The 22,397-nt window shown below is 44.9% G+C and overlaps 1 protein-coding gene across 1 annotated transcript in view; it reads right to left on the reverse strand.

The window, feature by feature from the left end:
* pepd (peptidase D) overlaps window positions 1–22,397 on the reverse strand; it is a 181,015-nt gene that overhangs the window by 25,297 nt on the left and 133,321 nt on the right. The window lies entirely within an intron of this gene.

Genomic DNA, 22,397 nt, shown 5'->3' on the forward strand with positions numbered 1-22,397 from the left:
TTACCTTAGAAATTACTGTGGGTTACCCATAGCCCTCTATTTTTCTTAGCTCTGTGTACCTATCCAGGAGTCTCTTAAAAGACCCTATTGTATCCGCCTCCACCACCTTTGCTGGCACCCCATTTCATGCACTTACCATTCTCTGCATAAAAAAAAAACTTACCCCTGACATCTCCTCTGTACCTACTTCCAATCACCTTAAAACTGTGCCCATTTGTGTTAGCCATTTCAGCCCTGGGAAAAACCTCTGATTATCCACACCATCAATGCCTCTCATCATCTTGTACACCTCTATCATGTCACCTCTCATCCTCTGTCACTCTAAGGAGAAAAGGCCGAGTTCACTTAATCTATTCTCATGAGGCACGTTCCCCAATCCAGGCAACATCCTTGTAAATCTCCTCTGCACCCTTTCTATAGTTTCCACATCGTTCCTGTAGTGAGGTGACCAGAACTGAGCACAGTACTCCAAGTGGGGTCTGTAACATTACCTCTCGGCTCTTAAACTCAACCCCAAGGTTGATGAAGGCCAATGTACTGTATGCCTTCTTAACCACAGAGTCAACCTGCGCAGCAGCTTTGAGTGTCCTATGGACAGACCCCAAGATCTCTCTGATCCTCCACACTTCCAAGAGTCTTACCATTAATACTATATTCTGCCATCATATTTGACCTACCAAAATAAACTACTTTATGCTCATCTGGGTTGAACTCCATCTGCCACTTCTCAGCCCAGTTTTACATCCTATCAACGTTCTGTTGTAACCTCTGACAGCCCTCCACACTATCCACAACACCCCCCAACCTTTGTGTCATCAGCAAATTTACTAACCCATCCCTCCACTTCCTCATCCAGGCCAGGTCATTTATAAAAATCACAGAGAGTAGGGGTCCCAGAACAGATCCCTGAGGTACACCAATTTCTCTGCTGAAATACTGCTGTCAGACTTTACTCTCTTCCTGCCAAATTTCAAGCTGAACTCAATCATATTGTGATCACTGCTTCCTAAGGGTTCTTTTATCTTAAGCTCCCTAATCACCTGTTTCATTATGTAATACTCAATCCAGTACAGCTGATCCCCGAGTAGGCTCAACAACAAACTACTCTAAAAAGCCATCACATAGGCATTCAACAAACTCTCTCTTGAGATCCATTACCAACCTGAATTTCCCAATCAGCCTGCATGTAAAAATCTCCCATGATTGAACACCATGTGCACTAGTGTCCCTCAACCTTGGAGCCTTGAAAGGCAGACAAAGTAATGAGTGAGTGGTTTGAAACAAAAATACTGGTGGCTCACAGCTCCATCCATGCCCCAGAGCAAGCAGAACTGACAAGACAACACAAACACATGAGGTTCTGCTGATCTGGAATTCCAGAGCATCACGCAAAATGCTGGAGGAACTCAGGGCAGGCAGCATCTATGGAGATGAATAACAGTCGATATTTGTGGATTACCGAGAACAGTGCCTATAAAAAGTATTCACCTCCTTTGGAAATTTTCACGACTTCCTGTTTTTACAACATTGAATCACTGTGATTTAATTTGGCTTTTTTTGACACTGATCAATAGAAAAATGTGCCAATGTGAAAACAGATCTCTACAAAGTGATTTAAATTAATTACAAATATAAAACACAAAATAATTGATTATATAAGTATTCACCCCCTTCAGTATTTAGTAGATGCACCTATGGCAACAATTACAGTCTTGAGTCTGTGTGGATAAGTCTCTATCAGCTTTACACATCTGGACACTGCGACTTTTCCCTATTCTTCTTTACAAAACTGTTCAAGCTCTGTTAGATTGCAAGGGGATTGTGTGAACAGCCCTTTTCAAGTCCAGCCACAAATTCCCAACTGGATTGAGGTCTGGACTCTGACTTGGCCACTCCAGGACATGAACTTTGTTGTTTTTAAGCCATTCCTGTGTAGCTTTGGCTTTATGCTTGGGCTCATTGTCTTGCTGGAAAACAAATCTTTTCCCAAGTCGCAGTTCTCTTGCATCAGGTTTTCCTCCAGGATCTCCCTGTATTTTGCTGCATTAATTTTACCCTCTACCTTCACAAGCCTTCCAGGGCCTGATGCAGTGAAGCATCCCCACAGCATGATGTGATGGTGTGTTTTTGATGATGTGCAGTGTTTGGCTTATGCCAAACATAGCATTTATTCTGATGGACAAAAAGCTCAATTTTGGTTTCATCAGTCTACAGAACCTTCTTCCTTCTGACTTCAGAGTCTCCCACATGCCTTCTGGCAAACTCTAGCTGTGAATTCATGTGAGATTTTTTCAACAGTGCCACATTTCCATAAAGCGGTGACTGGTGAAACACCCGGGCAATAGGTATTTTATGGGCAGTCTCTCCCATCTCAGCCACTGAGGCTTGTACCTTCTCCAGAGTTGTCACAGGGCTCTTGGTGGCCCCCTCACTAGTCTCCTTCTCACAAGTTCACTCAGTATTTGAGGACAGCCTGCTCTAGGTAGATTTACAGCTGAGCTATATTCTTTACATTTCTTGATGATTGACTTAACTGTATTCTGAGGGATATTCAAAGGCTTGGTAATTTTCTTGGATTCATCTCTTGACTTAGGCTATTCAATAACCTTTTTACAGAGTCGTTTGGAGTGTTCTTTGGTCTTCATGGTGCAGTTTTTGCCAGGATACTCATTCGCCAGCAGTTGGGCCTTCCCAATACAGGCATATTTTTACTACAATCAATTGAAACACCGTGACTGGACACAGGTCTCCAAAAACAGATCTGTTTCTCTAATTATGTGACTTCTGAAACAAATTGGCACACCAGTGATGATTTGGTGTGCCATATCAAAGAGGGTGAATATTTATGTAACCAATTATTGTGTGTTTTATATTTGTAATTAATTTAGATCACGTCATAGAGATACTTTCACTGACACAAAAGTCTTTTTCTGTAGATCAGTGTCCAAAAAGGTCAAATTAAATCCACTGTGATTCAATGTTGTAAAACAATAAAACATGAAAACTTCCAGGGGGGCGGGGCAGGGGGGTGGTGAATGATATTTACAGGCACTGTAACAGAACACTTGTAAGGAAGGTCCCCATGAAAGATCAATGGAGACACGGGGTACAGGAGATGCTGGAACCCAGAGCACCACAGAGTCTGCTGGAGAAAAAAAATCAAAGTTCACAATAAATTTATTATCAAAGTACATATTTGTCGACACATATTACTTTGAGATTCATTCTCTTATAAGCATTCACAGTAGAACAGAGAAAGACAATGGAATCAATGAAAAACTACAAAGAATGACAAACAACCAATGTTCACAAGACAAACACACAGATGGTCAGATGATACTGACAACATGAGTTGTAAATGGATCAGACAGCAACTGTGGGTTTCGACCAGAAACCTCAACAGTTTCTTTCCTCTTAACAATGTGCTTGACCTGCTGAGTTACTCCAGCAGATTGTGTGTTGCTCCCCAGAAGAGATCATTTTAAAGAGAGATAAAGATTAGCTTTATTTGTTACGTGTACATTGAAACATACTGTGAATCGCTTCATTCATGTTAACGACCAACACAGTCCAACAATGTGCTGGGGGCAGCCTGCAAGCGTCACTGGCCTCCCAGTGTCAACATAGCATGCACACAACTTAATAACCCTAACCAGTACATCTTCGAAGCATGGGAGGAAACTGGAGCACCGGTGGAAACCCATGTGGTCACGAGAACAACGTACAAACACAATGTGAATTGAACCATGAACCATCACCTACCTCTCAGCTTTTTTATGCCAGTTATCCCCCCTCTATCTCTTGGTCCAGGTGAAGGGTCTTAAACTAAAATGTTGTCTATCTTTTTCCCTTCACAGATGCTGTCTGACCCACTGAGTTCCTCCAGCATCTTGCTCCAGATTCTGGTATCTGCAGTCTCTTGTGTCTCCTGAATGGTTAAGATTGTTAGCAGCAGGGTAGGTGCGAGGAAGTTGGTGAATGAGCAACATCAACTTTAGGATGATCTGATAGTCTTCTTCACTAAGTCACCACCTATTTTAGATTCATCCACAACTCCCATGATGGAAGGTGAAAGTTCAAGTTCAGTTTATTGTCATTCAGCTGTACATGTGTATACAGTCAGATGAAACAATTTCCCTCTGGACCAAGGTGCACAACACAATACATATAGCTCACACACCACTGTACACGTGTATACCACCAAAACATAACAATATTCCTCTGGACCAAGGTGCACAACACAATACACATATCTCACATACAACACTTAAGTGCATTCAGCTGTAGCTCCTTGAAAACTGTGTTGGAGATCTGGAGCAGCAGCTGGATAAATTTTGGCTTGTACGGGAGAGGAGGAGATAATTGATTAGAGTTACAAGGAAGTGGTCACCCCGAAGTTGCAGGAAGCGAGTAGCTGGGTAACTGTCAGGAGAAATGGAAATGTGAACAGGCAGTTAGCACAGAGCACCCTTGTAGCTGTTCACCTCAATAATAAATATACCGTTTTGGATACTGTTGTCGGGGATGACCTCCCAGGGGAACGCAACAGCGACCAGGTTACCAGCACTGAGCATAGGTCCGTCATGCAGAAGGTAAAGAGAGAGAAGAGGGGAGCGGTAGTGATAGGGGACTCAATACTCAGGGGAACAGACAGGAGATTCTGTAGATGTGAACAGGACACCCAGATAGTACGTTGCCTCTAAGGTGCCAGAGTCAGGGACTTCTCCGATCGCGTCCACAGCATTTTGGAGAGGGAGGGGGAGCAGCCAGATGTCTTGGTACATATTGGTACCAACGACATAGGAAGGAAAAGCAAAGAGGTCCTGAAAAGAGAATTTAGAGAGCCAGGTAGAAAGCTAAGTAGGCCCTCCAGGGTAGTAATTTCTGGATTGCTGCCTGTGTCACACACCAGTGAGGGGAGAAACAGGGTGATTTGGCAGATTAATGCGTGGCTGAGAAGCTGGTGCAAGGAGCAGGGCTTCAGGTTCTTGGATCATTGGGATCTCCCTGGGGGAGGTTTACCTGTACAAAAGTGACAGGTTGCACCTAAACCTGAGGGGAACCAATATTTTCGCAGGTAGATTTGTTAGAATTGTTGGGTAGGGTTTAAACTAATTTGGCAGAGTGAAGTGACTCAGACAGGACAGATGGTAAAAAAGTGAAGATAGCATGCAGTCAGACTGTCAGGAAGGGCAGACTGATGTTAGGACAAAATTGCAGCCAGCAGGGTGAGTAGACCACAAGACAACACGACATAGGAGCAGAACTAGCCCATTTGGCCCGTTGAGTCTGCTAGCCATCAATTATGGCTGATCTTTATTTAATCCCTCCTCAATCCCATTCCTTGTATCCTTTAATGCCATGCCCAATCAAGACCCTATCAATCTCTGCCTTAAATGCACCCAACAACTTGTCCTCCACAGCTGCCTGTGGAAACAAATTCCACAATTTACCAGGCTCTGCCTAAAGAAACAACACTACCTGACCTGCCCCGAGTCCCTCCAGCAATTTGTGGATTGTCAGACCTGCAGAATCTCATGTGCTTACATTGTCTTGTCAGTTCTGCTTGCTCTGGGGCATGGGTGGAGCTGTGAGCCACCAGTATTTTTGTTTTAACTTGTTTAGAATGAGAGAGTCCTCATGATCACTGGCAGTCTATACCTTTCGCTTGGGAATGACAGTCGGAGGAACCCAGCACTCACCCGTTTCTTCTTCTGTCATTCCGGTGTTCAAGGTTGAGGGCCACCAGTGCACGTGGTGTTCAATCATGGGAGATTTTAACATGCAGGTTGATTGGCAAAGTCAGGTTGGTAATGGATCTCAAGAGAGTGAGTTTGTTGAATGCCTATGAGATGGTTTTTTAGAGCAGTTTGTCATTGAGCCAACAGCTATACTGGGTTGGGTGTTATGTAATGAACCAGAGATGATTAGGGAGCTTATGTAAAAGAACCCTTAGGAGGCTGTGATCATGGTATGTTTGAGTTCAACTTGAAATTTGATATGGAGGAAGTGAAGTCAGATGTAGCAGTACTTCAGTGGAGTACAGGAAATTAAGAGTGGTATGAGAGAGGAGTTGGTCAAAGTAAGTTGGAAGGAGCTGCTGGCAGGGATGACCGCAGAGCAGCAACTGTGTGAGTTTCTGGGGAAAATGAGGAAGGTGCAGGGTAGATGTATCCCAGAAATGAAGAAATACTCAAATTAGTACAATTTGGCAAATTAGTACAACTGTGGCTGACAGGGGAAGTCAAGACTAATATAAAAACAAAAGAAGGGCATACAATAAAGCAAAAATCAGTGGGAAGGCAGAGGATTGGGAAGCTTTCAAACACCTAAAGAGAACAACTACAAGAGTCATTGAGAGGGAAAAGATGAAATATGAAAGCAAGCTAGCAAACAGTATCAAAGCAGATAGTAAAAGATTTGTCAAGTATGTAAAATATAAAAGAGGATGAGAATAGATATAGGACCACTAGAAAATGAGGCTGTAGAAATAATAAAGGGTGACAAGGAGCTGGAAGATGAACTAAATGTGTATTTTGCATCATTCTTCACTGTGGAAGACAGCAGCAGTGTGCCAAATGTTGAAGGGTGTGAGGTAAGAGCAGTTGCTATTACAAGGGAGAAGGTTCTCAAAAAGCTGAAAAATCTAATGGTATATAAGTTACCTGGACCAGATGAACTGCACCCTAGGGTTCTGAAAGAAATAGCAGTAGAGATTGTGGTGGCATCAGTAATGATCTTTCAAAAATCATTGGACTCTGGCATGGTGCCAGAGGACTAGAAAATTGCAAATGTCACTCCACTTTGAGAAAAGAGGGAGGCAGCAGAAAGGAAATTATAGCCTGACCTCAGTGGGTAGGAAGATGTTGGAGTCAGTTGTTAAGGATGAGGTTATGGAGTACTTAGTGACACAGTACAAGATAGGACGAAGTCAGCATGGTTTCCTTTAGGGAAAATCCTGCCTGACACACTGTTGGAATTATTTGAGGAGATTACAAGTAGGATAAAGGGGATGCGGTGGATGTTGTGTATTTGGACTTGGGGGGGGGATGTTTCACACATGTCTGGTATTTAATGGGATCCCATCCTGAAGTATATCCAGGATTGAATCCAGCTGTTTTTACTGAGCTAGTCCAACTGGTCTCAGTACACAAAATGATCCCAGCTATGCCAATAACCTTCACTGCAGGCTTATCCTCACATCCTCTCCTCAGAGTGATTCACAGAGAGGTGGTGGCAGCCCTCCCCTCTATCCCGCGAACCCTATCCACACAGAGATTTCCCACAATTCCTTTGGAACACCATGGAGTGTGAGAACCCAGGAGGTGATTGGTGAAGGGCTGAAGATGCAGCAATCTGATAGGACAGTAGACCAGGCAGAGGGAATGCAGGATTAGTCTAGGATTTTTTGTTCAACACAGCCACATGTCCTTTCAGAGAACTTTGTACTACTCCATCTCCCCCACTGTTTTCCCCTTCCTTTCCAGTCCTGGTCTTAGCCGGCAATATCAACAGCATTCATTTCCATAGATGCTGCCTGACCTCCTTAGTTCCTCCAGCATTGTGTGTTTTACTGTAGATTTCCAGCACCTGCAGGATCTCTTGGTGTCTCTATGGTGAGGCTAAGGTTATCTTTGGTTAAGTGAATTTATTCTGAAAGTACAAACTGTTTCAAGTCCCTGGACCAGCTGCCAATGGGGCACCTTTAGTGAGAGGGACAGAGACTGGGCTCCATCTCTACACAGGTCGTCTCATGCAGCTGAAGGAAAAATCAAACCTTTTGTTGACATTTCTGAAGATCTATCCTGGGCCCAACATACTCGTGCAACTACGAAGCAGGCAAACCGGCGGCTTTATTTGAATCGAGTTAACTTAAATCTTATACCCATTTCACAAAGTGAGGGAGTAAAAATCCTGGTGTTATGACTCTGTCGTAAAGTACAGACATGTGAATTTACAAACCCCATTTCCAGAAAAGTTGGGATATTTTCCAAAATGCAATAAAAAAAATGTGATGTGTTAGTTCACGTGAACCTTTATTTAACTGACAAAAGCACAAAGAAAAGATTTTCAAAAGTTTTACTGACCAACTTAATTATATTTTGTAAATACACACAAATTTAGAATTTGATGGCTGCAACACACTCAACAAAAGTTGGGACAGGGGCATGTTTACCATTGTGTTACATCACTTTTCCTTTTAATAACACTTTTTAATTGTTTTGTAACTGAGTATACTAATTGTAGTAGATTAGCAATTGGAAATTTTGTCTATTCTTGCTTGATATAAGACTTCAGCTGCTCAACAGTCCGTGGTCTCCGTTGTCTGATTCTCCTCTTCATGATGCGCCATAAATTTTCAATAGGAGATAGATCTGGACTGGCAGCAGGCCAGTCAAGCACATGCACACAGTGTCTACAAAGCCACGCTGTTGTAGCCCGTGCAGAATGTGGTCTGGCATTGTTCTGCTGAAATAAGCATGGACGTCCCGGGAAGAGACGTCGCCTTGATGGCAACATATGTCTCTCTAAAATCCTAATATACGCCTCAGAGTCAATGGTACCTTCACATAAGTGCAACTCACTCATGCCGTGGGCACTGATGCACCCCCATACCATCACAGATGCTGGCAATTGCACCTTTCGCTGATAACAATCAGGATGGTCGTTTTCATCTTTGGCACGGAGAACTCGACGCCTGTTTTTTCCGAAAACTAGCTGTAATGTGGACTCATCTGACCACAGCACACGGTTTCAGTCTTTCGGTTCATCTGAGATGAGTTTGGGCCCAGAGAACTCGCCGGCGTTTCTGCATAGAGTTGATGTATAGCTTCCTCTTTGCGTAATACAGTTTCAAGTTGCACTTCTGGATGCAGCGACGGACTGTGTTAAGTGACAATGGTTTTCTGAAGTACTCCCGAGCCCAGGTGGCTATAATTGTTACAGTAGCATGACAGTTTCTTAGGCAGTGCCACCTGAGGGCTCGAAGATCACGCGCATTCAACAGTGGTTTCCGACCTTGCCCTTTACGCACTGAGATGTCTGAATTCTCTGAATCTTTTCACAATATTATGTACAGTATATGTTGAAAGACCTAAATTCTCTGCAATCTTGCGTTGGGAAATGTTCCTTTTGAACTGACTAATAATTCTCTCACGAATTTTGGCACAAAGGGGTGAGCCACGACCCATCCTTGCTTGCAAAGACTGAGCCTTTGATGGACGCTACTTTTATACCCAGTCACGATACCTCACCTGCTACCAATTAGCCTGCTTAATGTGGAGTCTTCCAAACCGGTGTTACTTGAATATTCTGTGCACTTTTCAATCTTATTTTAACTCTGTCCCAACTTTTGTTGAGTGTGTTGCAGCCATCAAATTCTAAATTTGTGTATATTTACAAAATACAATTAAGTTGGTCAGTAAAACGATTGAAAATCTTTTCTTTGTACTTTTGTCATTTAAATAAAGGTTCACGTGAATTAACATATCACAGATTTTTGTTTTTATTGCATTTTGGAAAATATCCCAACTTTTCTGGAAATGGGGTTTATATAAGTTTAATGGCTTGTAGGAAGAACTGTCCCATAGCCTGTTGGTCCTGCCTGACAAAAGCAGCTGAACCAGTTTATGGTTGGGGTGACTGGTGGCCCCGATGATCTTCCAGGCCTCCTTTATGCACCTGCTGCTATAGATGACCTCAATGGAGGGAAGTTCACATTCACAGATGCGTTGGGCTGTCCATACCACTCTCTGCAGTGCCCAGCGATCAAGGTTGGTGTAGTTCCCATACCAGGCGGTGATATAGCCGAACAGGATGCTGTCAGTTGTAGAGATCTCGAGGATTTGGCGGCCCATGCCAAACTTCTTCAGTCGCTTGAGGTGAAAGAGACTTTGATGTGCTTTTTTTAGTCACACAGCCGCTGTGTACAGTCCATGAGATTTTTGGTGATAAAGATCTTGAAACTACTCATCCTCGAGGTCGACTGCAGTCCCATTGATGCTGATTGGGCTGAGCCTGTCTCCATTTCTCCACATTCAGCTCTTTTGTTTTTTGGACACGGAGGAAGAGATTGTTATCTTGGCACCACTGTGTCAGGGTGTTAACCTCTCCTTTGTAGGCTGTCTCGTCACTGCTAGAAATTGGGCCGATCAATGTCATGTCATCTGCAAATTTGATCAGCAGATTGGAGCTGTGTGTGGTAGCACAGTCATAGGTGTAAAGGGAGTAGAGCAGGGGACTCAGGACACAATCCTGGGGGGGCACCTGTATTGAGGGGCAGAGGGCCAGAGGTGAGGGAGCCCACTCTTACCACCTGTCAGCAATCTGGCAGGAAGTCTAGGATCCAGCTGCATAAGGCTACATCACCGTCTGGTATGGGGGATGGGGGCACTGCGCAAGATTGGAAAAAGTTGTAGAGGGTTGAACACTCAGCCAGCACTATCATGGGCACCAGCCTCCCCACCACAGAGGACATCTTTATAAGATGATGCCTCAAGAAGGTGGCATCCATCCAAAAGGGCCTTCAGCATCCAGGACCTTCCCCCTTCTCATTACTACCATCAGGGAGGAGGTACAGGAGCCTGGAGACACACACTCAATGACTTAACAAAAGCTTCTTCCCTCTGCATCAGATTTCTGAATGGACAAAGAACCCATGAACATTTCCTCAGTATTTGCCCTCTGCTTGCAAAACATTTTTTATGGAGACAGTGGAATTCATGTCCTGTACTGTACTGCCACACTTGGCCATGGACGGTCCCAAGCCCAGCTGTGAAAAGAGGGTTAGGCATGGGGCTACCACCCCCATCTTGTAAAAACGCAACTGTACAGGAAAGCCATCAGAGGCTCCAAAGTTCTCATCCTGGGAGAGGAAGGATCTTTGACGAAAGGTGCAGGACAGAGGACTCTGGCAAGCTGCTGTCGGTGCCCATGCCCTAGTGGGGAGATGGGTTCAAGATGAATTGTACAGCTGCTGTGAATTAGACTATCTACTTCAGCGAGAGTAAACCCGACTGGTTCCACCGATAGCAGTGCTGAAGGCCAGCGTTTATGGTGGAGATGAGCTTGTCTGGACAGAGACAGATGGCTGACTCAGCCTAGTGCAGCCCACAAAATGTTGCCTTGCAAACACTAATTACTTTGATCAGCTGTCCCAATTGGCAGCCCTGGTACAGGGATCATAAGGACAACATTCCCCTGACCACAGGGACATTGGACCTTCGGGAAGGCTGACACAGCAGATTTTCAGCTGACACAGGCACACAGCGTCTCTCAGACCCGTGAAACTAAAAATACCATCCTACCAATAACAAACAACTGGAGCTAAGTTCAAAGAATCTCAAGGGAAAGAACAAGAACTCTCGGCCCACTGCACCAGGCTGGCTCATTGGCAGGGCTTCCCACACGACCCACCCTCAAAACAAGGGGACAGAACTAGCCGAGAGGGAGCTGGCCAGTACAAATGAGCAGTGTGGGAATTTCTTCTGGCAGAGAGTGGTGAATCTCCGAAATTGTCTTCCCAACTTCACCTTTCCCTCTTGGACTCACCTTATGTATTACTGTGTGTTTTTTATTACTGTGCTCTTTATCTTACTGTGTTTTTTTGTGCTGCATCAAATCCAGAGTAACAATTATTTCATTCTCCTTTACACTTGTGTACTGGAAATTACTTTAAATAACCTTGAATTTCAAATCAAGTGGTGGAAGCTGGATTATTATAAATATGAGAACCACTTACTCAAAATTCAAACATCCCAATTTGACATGACATCACAAATGGGAAAATTCTACAAGACACCGGGAAGATTCCCAGGCGACGCGCAGGTCTCTCTACACGACAGACAGTTCTGAGAAATGACCTCATATTGAACAGAAATTAATGAAAAATTAAAAAAAAAACACTGTATAAAGCAAAAAATGAAGATCTTATTATGTTATTGAAAGAGTGAATTTGTCAGCACTGGAGTGAACATATTTGTCTTAACAGTATGCCGATCATGAAACAAGCAAATATCTATCATCACAAATTGAAAATCGAACCTCAGCAAAGCTCGTTTAAAAAGAGAACTTCGTGAGCATCAGGCCCAATCAGCGCTGGGAGCTGAGCATAGCGATGAGGTGCATTGGCAGGTCGGCGATGCTGGTTTAAAAGGGGAGTTTTACGGGTGTTCAGGCTCATTCTGATGGCCCAATCAGCAGTGGGAACAGGCCACAATGATGAAGTTTCTCACAGATTGGAGATGCTGGTTTAAAAGTACAGAAAGGATAAGCAGGGTGGCCAGTGGTGAGAGTGGGAGTGTCGGGCTTTGGCTCAAAGGAGGCTTCGGCTCTGAAGAGGCGTTGGCTCTGGGTAAGCTTCTGTTAAGGTTTTTTTTCCTCTCCTACCTAGTGTAGTAAATGGCCGTTGTGTGTTCTTCATGCTGGATCTTGGACTCCTGGGACACCCAGTCCCCCAGGGAACTACATCTATGTGAAGTGCATCTGGCTGCAGCTCCTCGAAGACCACAGCTGGATGATCTTCAGTTTGTATGGGAGAGTGAGGATATAACTGATCAAAGTTATGGGGAAGTGGTCACCCTGAAGTTGCAGGAGGTGAGTATCTGGGAGACTGTCAGGAGAAATGGACATGTGAACAGGCAGTTAGCGCAGATCACTCCTGTGGCCATTCCCCTCAATAATAACTATACTGTTGTGGAAGATTACCTCCCAGGGGAACGCCACGGAGACCAGGTTACTGGCACTGATCCGTGGTGCAGAAGGGAAAAGAGGGAGAAGAGGGGAGTGGTAGTGATGGGGGCTCAATAGTGAGGGGAAAAGACAGGAGACCTTGTGGACATGAACGGGACACCCAGATGGTGTGTTGCCTCCCTGATGCCAGGGTCAGGAACGTCTCAGATTGGAGGGGAAGGAAGAGTACCCAGATGTCTTGGTAGATATTGGTACCAACGACATAGGAAGGAAAAACAAAGAAGTTTTGAAAAGAGAATTTAGAGAGCTAGGTAGAAGGCTGAGAAGCAGGACCTCCAAGCTAGTAATTTCTGGATTGCTGCCTGTGGTATGAGCCAGTGAGGGGAGATAGATGATGATTTGGCAGATTAATGTGTGACTGAGAAGCTGGTGCAGGGGGCAGAGCTTCAGCTTCTTGGATCATTGGGATCTGTTCTGGGGGAGGCATGACCTGTACAAAAGTGACAGGTTGCACCAGAACCCGAGGGGGACAAATACTTTCCCAGGTAGGTTTGTTAGAGCCGTTGGGGAGGGTTGGCAGGGGGGTAGGAACCGGAGAGAAGGAACTTAGGATAGAATGGATGGTACAGAAGCAAAGATAGCATGCAGTCAGACTATCAGGAAAGGCAGGCAGTTGATAGGACAAAATTGTAGCCAGCAGGGCGAGCATCAGTGTATTAGGGATGCAGAATCAAAAAGGATAGCAAATGCAGTACTCAAAGTGTGATATCTCAATGCACAGAGTATAAGAAATAAGGTGGATGATCTTGTTACACTATTACAGATCGCCAGGTATGATGTTGTGGCCATCACTGAATCGTGGCTGAAGGATGGTTGTTGTTTGTAGCTGAATGTCTAAGGTCCCACATTGTATTAGAAGGATAGGAAGGTAGGCAGAGGGGGTGGTGTGGCTCTGCTGGTAAAGAATGGCATCAAATCAGTAGAAAGATGTGACATAGGGTCAGAAGTTGTTGAAACCTTGTAGGTTGGGTTAAGAAACTGCAAGGGTAAAAGGACCCTGATGGCAGTTGTATACAGGCGTCCCAACAGTAGCTGGGATGTGGACCACAGATTACAATGGGAAATAGAAAAGGCATGTCAAAACGACAATGTTCATGGGAGATCTTAATATGCATGTCGCTTGGGAAAATCAGGGTGGTAATGGATTTCAAGAGAGTAAGTTTGTTAAATGCCGATGAGATGGCTCTTTAGAGGAGCTTTTTGTTGAGCCTGTTAGGGAACCAATCATTGGGTGTAATGTAATGAACTGGAGGTGATTAGGGAGTTTAATTCTTTGAGGAGATTACAAGTAGGGTAGACAGAGGGGATGTGTTGGATGTTGTTTATTTGGACTTTCAGAAGGCCTTTGACAAGGCATCACACATGAGGCTGCTTCCCAAGTTAAGAGTCCGTGGTATTACAGGAAAGGTAGTTAGAGCATTGGACTCTCTCCAATGTCAGCACACCCTTTTTTAGATAAGGGAACCAAAGCTGCTCAGATACTCCAAGTGTGGTCTGACCGATGCCTCACAAAGCCACAGCATTACATCCTTACTCTCATATTCTAGTCTTCTCAAAATTAATGCAACATTACATTTGCCTTCATTACCACTGACTCAATCCGCAAGCTAGCCTTTAGGGAATCCTGCACAAAGACTGCAAGTCCCTTTGCACCTCAGATTTTTGAAATGCAAATGAAATGCTATGTTGGAAAATGCAAGGTCAAGCGCTTTTGGTAGTAGAAATAAATGTGCAGACTATTTTCTAAACGGGGAGAAAATCCAAAAATCTGAGATCCAAAGGGATTTGGGAGTCCTTGCGCAGAATTCCCTCAAGGTTAACTTGCAGGTTGAGTCAGTGGTGAAGAAGGCAAATGCACTGTTAGCATTCATTTCAAGAGGTCTAGAATTCAAGATCAGGCATATGATGCTGAGGCTTTATAAGGCACTGGTGAGGTCTCATCTTACATATTGTCAACAGTTTTGAGCTCCTCATCTAAGAAAAGATGTGCTGGGATTAGAGAGGGTCCAAGAGTTCACCAGAATGATTGCAGGAATGAAGGCTTATCACACGAGGAACGCTTGGTGGCTCTAGGTCCGTACTCACTGGTATTTTGGAGGATGAGGGGGAGTCTCATTGAAACCTTTCAAATGTTGAAAGGTCTAGACAGAGAAAATGCAAAGAGGATGTTTCCCATGGTGGGAGAGTCTAGAACAAGAGGGCATAGCCTCAGGATAAAGGGGCATCCTTTCAAAACAGAGAGATGCAGAAATTTCTTTAGCCAGAGGGTAGTGAATTTGTGGAATTTATTACCACAGGCAGCTGTGGAGGCCAGGCTGTTAGGTGTACTTAAAGCAGAGCTTAATAAGTTCTTGATTGGACAGGGCATTGAAGGTTACGAGGAGAAGACTGGGGAGTGGAGCTGAGGAGGGGGAGAAAAAATGATCAGCCATGATTGAATGGTGGCAGACTTGATGGGCCAAATGGCCTAATTCTGCTCCCATGTCTTATGGTAATTTTGAATAGGCTGGTTGCAGAAGTTTAAGCAAAGGCATGGATTACAATTAAAGTATCTGCTGATCATGAAACAGCACAGAAATTCATTGAAGTGTTTGCCAAGATCATTGCTGATGAAAATCTATCACACTATAGCTTCTTCAGTATATACGTGTGATGAACAAGTGTAAGATAAAGACTGCTTACCAATGTCAGAAATGATTCCGATCCCAAGCTATCTCATTATATATTCCAACATTCAAAGTCTGAAATATTTCCGACCTCAAGCATTTTGGATAAGGGGTACTCAATCTGCATAAGTATTTCCACTTGATTCTGCATTGTTACCGTTTTGCTTTGTTCTACTTTAATGCATCTCATCCGTATGAGGAGTAGCAAGAGAAGCTTTTCACTGTACTTCCACATGTGACGATAATAAATCAAGTCCAATACCATTTGAAGGAGAGAAGGATCAATATTTGATATTTTCAGATCTATTATTACAATCAGAGTGGAACATCGTCTGGTTGTGTTGTTCAAAACTCAAACAATGCATTTCACCATACAATGAAATGCATCATTTGTGTTAACCACAAACGCAGCCTGGGGCGGCCCGCAAATGTCGCCACCCATCCCAGCATGGCCATGTTCACCGTGTTCAACAGAGCAACACAAACAATAACAACAAGAAGCCCCCTCACCACACACCCACACACCCCTACCTCCATCCCCAGGACTCTGACTCTCACACTCATGGGCTGGGGAACAGTTACAGCCGGTGCTGAGCACCATGTTGTGTTAAACCGTGGTGCAGAACCGATAGGCTGTGCCTCTTCCTCCCCTAACCCCATTTCAGCACTCCCGCTCACAGCCCACGCAGACTTCCTTTCCATCTATTTATGCAGTTCCCCTTTTATTCTGCCTCCGCACCCTTTCCAATAACACACCAGTCAGATTCCAGGGTTGACCCATGAAAGCTCAGAGTTTAATTCCCACACTGACACCTGTGTCCAGGAGCAAGTCCATCCCATTGACACAGGGGTCAGCCAGATGAGGGGCTGCTGTGTCCACTTTGAGAGAGTGGTGGCTCTGGGATAGTTCTGTGCAGAGAAGAACACTGTTTGGATAAGGAGTCTGTTCACCCACCATAGACATCCCAACAGGCAACCTAATTGCTGATGCTATATGCAGACCCATGGAACTAAGGTTTGCAGCTGTAAACTGATCTCCACGATCTGACAGGATAACTCTGTAACCTCTGAGATGTCTGCTTTCAAGATTCAGTGCTTGGGAAGCTGAAAGGTCTGAAGGTAGATAAGTCTTCTGCACCAGATGGACTACATTGAAAGAGATTGTGGAGGCATTAGTAATGATCTTTCAAGAATGTCTAGATTCTGGAATGGTTCCAGAGGACCGGAAAATTGCAAATGTCACTTCATTCTTCAAAAAGGGAGGGAGGCAGAAGAAAGGAAATTATAGGTTAGTTAGCCTGACTTCAATGGTAGGGAAGATGTTGGAGTCAATTGTTAAGGATGTAGTTTTGGGGTACAAAAGCAGGCCAAAGTAAGCATGGTTTTCCTATGGGAAAATCTTTTCTGACAAGTCTGTTAGAATGCTTTGAAGAAATAACAAGCAGGATAGACAGAGAAGAATTGCTTGATGCTGTATACTTGCAATTTCAGAAGTCCTTTGACAAGGTGTTTAACAAGCTAGGAACCCATGGCATTACAGAGAAGATTCTAACATGGATAGAGCAGTGGTTGATTGGCAAGAGGCAAAGAGAGGGAATAAAGGGAGCTTTATCTGGTTGGCTGCTGGTGTCTAGTGGTATGCCACAGGGGTCTGTGTTGGGACCAATTCTTTTCATGTTATATGTCAATGATTTGGATAATAGAACTGAATGCTTTGTGCCCAAGCTTGCAGACAATATGAAGACTGGTGGAGAAGCAGGTAGTGCTGAGGAAGCGGGGAGTCTGCGGAAGGACAGACAGATTGAGAGACTGGGCAAAGAAGTGGCAGATGGAATGTACTGTAGAGAAGTGTATGGTCATGCACTTTGGAGAAGAAATAAAGGTTAGACTATTTTCTAAACAGGGAAAAAAAGTCAAAAATCTGAGGTGCAAAGGGACTTGCAGTCTTTGTGCAGGATTCCCTAAAGGTTAGTTTGTGCATTGAATCAGTGGTAATGAAGGCAAATGTAATGTTGCATTACTTTTGAGAAGACTAGAATATGAGAGTAAGGATGTAATGCTGTGGCTTTGTGAGGCATCGGTCAGACCACACTTGGAGTATCTGAGCAGCTTTGGTTCCCTTATCAAAGAAAGGCTGTGCTGACATTGGAGAGAGTCCAGAGGAGGCTCATGAGAATGATACTGGGAATGAAAGGGTTATCATGTGTGGAACATTTGATGGCACAGAGCCTTTACTTGCTAGAGTTTAGAAGAATGGGGGGAGGGGGTTTCTCATTGAAAGCTATCAAATAATGATAGAGTGGATGTGGAGAGGATGTTTCCTATGTAGGGGAGACTATGACCGGAGGAGACAGCCTCAGAATTGAGGGATGTCCATTTAGAACAGAGATGAGGAGGAGTTTCTTTAGCCAGAGGGTGGTGAATCTGTGGAATTCATTGCCACAGACAGATGTTAAAGGCAAGTCATTGAGTATATTTAAAGTGGAGGGTGTTAGGTTCTTGATTAGTCAGGCTGTCAAAGGTTACAGGTTGAATAGGATTGAGAAGGATAATAAATCAGCCATGATGAAATGGTGGAGCAGATTTGATGGGCTGAATGGCCTAATTCTGCTCCTATGTCCTATGGTCTTATGATATAAGATTGTTTAATGTCATTTACAGTACACAAATGTAAAGAACAAAATAATTGTTACTGTGGATTTGAAAAAATACACGATAACAAATATAATAATAAAAACACATTAAATATAAACACATAAGATAGCAAGTACATAAATAAACAGATATACATGTGTGAAAGGTGACTGACAGGAAATGATAAAGTAGTGGTGGTTGGGGGTGTGGAGGGTTGAGTTTGTGGGTGGAGGTGTTGATCACTCACTGGAATTTAGAAGATTGAGGGGGGATCTTATTGAAACGTATAAAATTCTAAAGGGATTGGACAGGCTAGATGCAGGAAGATTGTTTCCGATGTTGGGGAAGTCCAGAACGAGGGGTCACAGTTTAAGGATAAAGGGGAAGCCTTTTAGGAACAAGATGAGGAAAAACTTCTTCACACAGAGAGTGGTGAATCTGTGGAATTCTCTGCCACAGGAAACAGTTGAGGCTGGTTCATTGGCTATATTTAAGAGGAAGTTAGATATGGCCCTTGTGGCTAAAGGGATCAGGGGGTATGGAGAGAAAGCAGATACAGGGTTCTGAGTTGGATGGTCAGCCATGATCATACTGAATGGCGGTGCAGGCTGGCCTACTCCTGCACCTATTTTCTATGTTTCTATCAGCTTTACTGCTTGGGGAAAGGAACTGTTCTCTCCAGTTCTATTTCTTTCAATTGGCAGACCTACCCCCGGCTCCCTTCTGCCCTAAGTTTTTCCTAAACCCCTGACTGAGCACTAATTCACCAGCCCGAAGTCTCCACGTCAACCAGGTCCATCAGTGGCCCACCATTGACTATATCTTCAAGAGACAGTTTTCAAGTGGACAACATCCATCATTAAAGACTGTAATTGTCAGTGCCTCTGTAAAACAGCTAGCGTATTCAAAGATCCCACTCCGCCTACCCACTCTCTCTTCGTACACTGGTGAATGAAAACTGTCCCGTGATTAGACCAAGATTAAATACATGGGTCAGTGGGCTGGAAGGGCCTGTTTCATGCTGTAGCTCTAAATAAACAAATAAACTTAAATCTGCCCTTCCTGCACTTCCTCTGCAACTATTCTGCATTCTGTTATTGTTTTACTTGAATACATTGTGTAAGGATCTGATCTACATGAACAGTTTGCAAGACAAACGCTTCACAGTATCCCAGTACATGTGACAATAATAAACCAACAAATCTTCTCATTTCTACCACCAGGGACAAGGTACAGGAGCCTGAAGACCCCTCTTCTCATTGCTACCATCAGGGAGGAGGGACAGGTGCCTGAAGACCCCTCTTCTCATTGCTACCATCAGGGAGGAGGGACAGGTGCCTGAAGACCCCTCTTCTCATTGCTACCATCAGGGAGGAGGGACAGGTGCCTGAAGACCCCTCTTCTCATTACTACCATCAGGGAGGAGGGACAGGTGCCTGAAGACCCCTCTTCTCATTGCTACCATCAGGGAGGAGACATGGGAGTCTGAAGTCACATAATTAATGTGGCATGGTCATGCTGCGGACAGCACCTGGTCGTGTAGCAGATAGCACATGGTTGTACAGGCATCCAGTTCATTTCCCCACGCTGCCTGTGATGAGTTTGTACGTTCTCCCCATGACCGCGGGTTTCCTCCCACAGTCCAAAGACGTGTGGGTTGGTGGGCTAACTGGTCATTGTAAATTGTCATGTGTTCAGACTAGGAGGGACAGGGGAATTGCTGGGCAGCGTGGCTTCAAGGACTGCATGTCAATAAATACATATCTGAACAGCTGCTTCCCCTTGGCCACAATGAACACGCCTCACTATTCGCCTTTTGAACAACTTTCTTATTTTGTAACTTAGTAATTTTCATGTATTGATGACACAGGACAACATGTTCCATCACATGTCAGTGATCTGAGTATTTAACTTACACAGTGGTTCGGCCAAACATTTACCTCGTTTACACTCACGAAGCATTGAATACAAACCCACAAACCCATAAAAACCCAGGAGTTAAAGGGTGGGAGCCGAGAGAGTGAGCTTGGAGAGTGCAAGAGCAGCAGAAGGAGCTGTGAACAGAATCCAAAACCATTAGAAGGTGGAAAGGGTCAGTAGTGGGTGTGCTCTTAGAAATGTGGGTGCATCAGTATTAATTAAGGAAATAATCGCAAAACAAAGGAGAGGGATATGCAACACTTTACAGCACCAACAACCTGGCTTCAATTCCTGCCACTGTCTGTAGGAGTTTGTATGTTCTCCCCGTGACTGTGGAGAGCCCTGGTTCCCACGACACGTGGGTCAGGGTGAGTGAGTTGTGGGGATGCTACTTTTGTGTCGGACACAAGGCAGCACTTACGAGCTGCCGCCAGCGTGTCCTCACTAATTTGATTCGACACGTGCATTTCATGGTATGTTTCAATGTTCATGTGACAAATAAAGTCAACCTTTTTAATACTTATCTTCAATTTAATCATATTTAAAAGAAGAGGTCACGAAAGGGCATCTTGAGGACAAAGCCTCCAGCTAATCAGTACGGGTCTTTCCTAAGGTTATGAGTCTGTGCGTGTGGAGGAGTGCGGGTGGTGAGGCGGGATGCACTTGGCTACTACAGGCATAATTCCGGCTGGCAAACCGTCTGGGATACGAGGAGTTCCCAGAAACAGATCCGTAACTTGGGGAAGGACTGTAAAAGGAACTCGAGGGGAGCTGGAGAATGTTACTCATCCTGGGGACCCCTGTGGATGCTTGGGAAGTTGCTGGAGGCAGAAACTCTCAACACCGTTAAATCCCTGGACGTACCTCAGGCCAGATGGTCACCATGATGATTGGCCCAATACTATTACAAGCTCAGGGTGTTGCGGAGGTCGGATGTTCAATCCTGGCATCCTCCATGAGGAGTCTGTATATTTCACCCCTGTGTTTCTAATCCACAGTCCACAGATGTACCGGGTAGGTTAATTTGTCATCGTGCAATAAGCTGACCGGTGATTAGGTTAGGGTTCATCATTAGGTTAGGGTCTTTGATGGTGTGGAATGACCTACCCCCTGCTATATCTCAAAATAAACTCCAGGACTCCCTTGTACATACGGCTGAGTCCCACAACTTTCTATGAATTTATGATGGTAGAATACTGAAAGGCCTGGATAGAGTGGACGTTTCTTACAGTGGGGAGTCTAGGACCAGAGGGCACAGCCTCAGAGTAGACTGTTGTGGAGAGGACATTTCCTACAGTGGGGAGTCTAGGACCAGAGGGCACAGCCTCAGAGTAGACTGTTGTGGAGAGGACATTTCCTACAGTGGGGAGTCTAGGACCAGAGGGCACAGCCTCAGAGTAGACTGTTGTGGAGAGGACATTTCCTACGGTGGGGAGCCTAGGACCAGAGGGCACAGCCTCAGAGTAGACTGTTGTGGAGAGGACATCTCCTACAGTGGGGAGTCTAGGACCAGAGGGCACAGCCTCAGAGTAGACTGTTGTGGAGAGGACTTTTCCTACGGTGGGGAGTCTAGGACCAGAGGGCACAGCCTCAGAGTAGACTGTTGTGGAGAGGACATTTCCTACAGTGGGGAGTCTAGGACCAGAGGGCACAGCCTCAGAGTAGACTGTTGTGGAGAGGACATTTCCTACAGTGGGGAGTCTAGGACCAGAGGGCACAGCCTCAGAGTAGACTGTTGTGGAGAGGACATTTCCTACGGTGGGGAGTCTAGGACCAGTGGGCACAGCCTCAGAGTAGACTGTTGTGGAGAGGACATTTCCTACAGTGGGGAGTCTAGGACCAGAGGGCACAGCCTCAGAGTAGACTGTTGTGGAGAGGACATTTCCTACAGTGGGGAGTCTAGGACCAGAGGGCACAGCCTCAGAGTAGACTGTTGTGGAGAGGACTTTTCCTACGGTGGGGAGTCTAGGACCAGAGGGCACAGCCTCAGCGTAGACTGTTGTGGAGAGGACATTTCCTACGGTGGGGAGTCTAGGACCAGAGGGCACAGCCTCAGAGTAGACTGTTGTGGAGAGGACATTTCCTACGGTGGGGAGTCTAGGACCAGAGGGCACAGCCTCAGCGTAGACTGTTGTGGAGAGGACATTTCCTACGGTGGGGAGTCTAGGACCAGAGGGCACAGCCTCAGAGTAGACTGTTGTGGAGAGGACATTTCCTACAGTGGGGAGTCTAGGACCAGAGGGCACAGCCTCAGAGTAGACTGTTGTGGAGAGGACATTTCCTACAGTGGGGAGTCTAGGACCAGAGGGCTCAACTTCAGAATAGAGGGACGTTTGTTTAGAATAGAGATGAGGAGGAATTTCTTATCCAGAGGGCAGTGAATCTGTGGAACTCATTGTCACGGATGGCTGTGAAGGCCGTCACTGA

This window comes from Hypanus sabinus, chromosome 17, assembly GCF_030144855.1.
Source record: "Hypanus sabinus isolate sHypSab1 chromosome 17, sHypSab1.hap1, whole genome shotgun sequence".
Classification (NCBI taxonomy): Eukaryota; Metazoa; Chordata; class Chondrichthyes; order Myliobatiformes; family Dasyatidae; genus Hypanus; species Hypanus sabinus.